We start from the raw sequence: 3,230 nt of genomic DNA on the forward strand, positions 1-3,230 counted from the left end.
ATAGTCCACTCAATTCCAGTGTCAGTACTACGTTGTACTATTAGTAGTACTAATACTAAGGAGCGCTACTGCATACTACAGCCAGTACTACTACGTTGATACTAACTGTAAGTTACTATAAATAGCACTACTATTAATACTTCGTAGTACATAGTACCACATATTAATAGTAGTAGTACTGGGATACCTTTTATTAGTACTACTAGGTATACATATGGATATTAATACTATTACGTAGTACTGGTACATCAGTATTAATAGTACAGTATGAATACCGATTCCATGGAAATACAGTACTACTAGTAGTACTAGTACTACTCCGAGTATTTAGTACAACTGTAGTATGAATTCAAGTACTACGTAGTACTACTAATACTAGTAAGTACTGCTAGTAGTACTGTATTACACTCCTGGAAATACTACTACAGTACTAGGTACAGTAGACTATTAATAGTACTAGTACGTACGTACCCCACTTCAATTCGTACATCCGCATACAACACATGATACTACTTAGTTCCTAGTACTACATACTGTACACACTACTAGTATACAGTTAAATATTGTGCTCGTAGTACTCGTACTAACTAACTCCTTTGAACCCCCCTACGTTAACGTTAACTGTAGATCATTGTATTCCGTTCAGCACCGTACAGTACCTACATGTACTAGTGTGTACTTGTAGTATCTTCTATGTACTGATGTACGTTGTAATGTACGTACTGGAATACTAGTATTAAGTACGGTCCTACATACTGTATGTACTGTACTTTCTGTACAAATAAGAAAATACAGTCAAATTAGACTTCTATTGTGTTTATGTTGCTTCAGCATTGTACTATGCTTACTAAACTATAGTCATAAATAGTGCATTGAATATCTTGAGAAAGCTTATTATGACGCACTTTGACGGTTACTTTTCTTATTTGATTAAACTATGCTATGTGCACAGATTGTATACCACTTACGCTTTGGGCGCAGTCTCCTCGTGTGTTCATCGTTTACGTCTTCTAACGTTAACGGTATTACCACTACAGTAGTCCCCCGCAATAGGGAACCTTTGTTGGCGATATGGTTTTAGAGGTTTTCAATTTACACAAATATAGAGTTAAAAGGCATGTTTGATGGGTAGATCGATTCTGATTGGACAAGAGTTAACATATGGTATTGGCAAGTGCTCGATTCACAGTCAAAAATGGACATCATATTTACAGGGGGTTGATACCCTGGCAACCTCCAGAAGGCAAAACGCACACCAACAACAATGCGCACATTATATTCCTCAATGGTTGTTCATACTCTCGATCAAATCATACATCTCTTCGTCCAGTATACCCGTATGGTGCCAGCAGTTAGTAGAGGCCGGTAGGCGAGGTTTGTGTGCTGATTTATGTGACGGATGCACGTCCATGTGGTCGCTCTGAGTGTTGAGTGTTGAGCCAATGAGAAGTCAGAACACCCTGTTCTGATAGAGAACATCCCCACTGCCCTGTCAGTCAGGTAGCAGCGTCTGCTAGCTGTGTAGGAGGTTCTTGTGCCTTCTAGAGGCTTTTCCTCAGAGTAGAAGTCAGCGCAGACATTTGGTCACGAAACGTCATTGGATGTCGTGATCAATCATAGTTAGTTTTGATTGGCTGGTTCTTTCCAGTCAGAAGTAATTCACTTCCAGTTGTACCTTCTGCCTGCCAAGTACCTGTTCCTGCCTACTGGCCTTCCAACTCGAGACAAAAGTCGCATAGTCGACTTTTGGGGCACACGTGGCAGCCCAAACGCATGCTGAGCCCAAATTCGCAATTCAAGTCCTCTCATGCCAGGATGGACTTGTGGTGCGTCAATAGTGAGCGCTTTTGCTCGACAGTGAGTCTCATCCATGTCGAGGGTGACGGCATTTTGACAACCAAGTGCATTTTCGCAACTTGTGTCGTTTGAAATTTCAATCAGCCTCTCTAAATTTGTTTTGCACCATCTTGTGAAAGAATATATTGATTTATTGTGGGTTCCCTATTGCGGGGGACTACTGTATACTGTAATGCACTACTACTACGTAGTACTACCCCCGTACCTTAATGTTAGTTAGATTTACCACTTACGTACAACTTTTATCCGTTTAAAAGGTACTGAAATTTTTACTGTAGATCTACTTTGATCTAAACCTTTATATGTAGATAATTGTACTATAAATCAGATATAGCTATATAAAAAATTATGATGAAACACAGTGAAAATCAATCATCATTCCTGACAATTTTTGTCCCATAACTTCAATGGTACTCTAATTAGTCCTCTCTAATGAGTGAATTCAAGTTCCTAATGAAATTCTCTATTTGGACGTATACAATAGTCCAGAAAATAACCTATTTGGCCGAGGCACATTTGTTAAAAGCTCAAAAGGGCCCAATCAATCAATCATTTCCGTACGGACGTAGTACTTCGTACTACTGTACCGGTAGTACTACAGTAGTGATAGCTACATTGATGTTTAGCTACAACGTCCTAGCTACCACACCAAGTAGTACTGCATGGTCTTAGGTACGGTAGCACCATTTTGCTGTAGCTCCAAGATCGTAGCTATGTGGATTTGTAGCTACAAGGTCATAGCTACAACATTCATGTGTAGCTGCAAGATCGTAGCTACATTGATGTGTAGCTACAACGTCCTAGCTACCACACTGAGTAGTACTGAATGGTCTTAGGTACCACTATTTGCTGTAGTTCCATGGATTTGTAGCTACAAGGTCATAGCTACAACAGTGATGTGTAGCTGCAAGATCGTAGCTACATTAATTTACTGCTACAACGTCCTAGCTACCACACTAAGTCGTACTGCATGGTCTTAGGTACCACCATTTGCTGTAGCTCCAAGGTCGTTAGCTACATGGATTTGTAGCTACAAGGTCATAGCTACAACAGTGACCTGTAGCTGTATGATCGTACTGCGTAGTAATGTATACAATGTAATGTACTGTACGTATGCTCTGTACTGTATATTCAACTGCACATAAGGCATACAATGTAGTGTACGCATTACTAAGTATGTACTGCACCTGTCCTCAGGAAACGTACAGTCGCACAGTACTATAAAGACTAATCAGTCAAATTAGGCTATTGTTGATTACATTCCAGAATTACTGTAATTACTATACTTTGGTCCAAATAGTGCATTGAATATCTTGAGATAGTACAATATGACGCATTTTGACAGTTACGTTGAACTTGATTAAAGTATGTAT

This window comes from Aphanomyces astaci (assembly GCF_000520075.1).
Source record: "Aphanomyces astaci strain APO3 unplaced genomic scaffold supercont1.78, whole genome shotgun sequence".
NCBI classification, from domain to species: Eukaryota; Oomycota; class Saprolegniomycetes; order Saprolegniales; family Verrucalvaceae; genus Aphanomyces; species Aphanomyces astaci.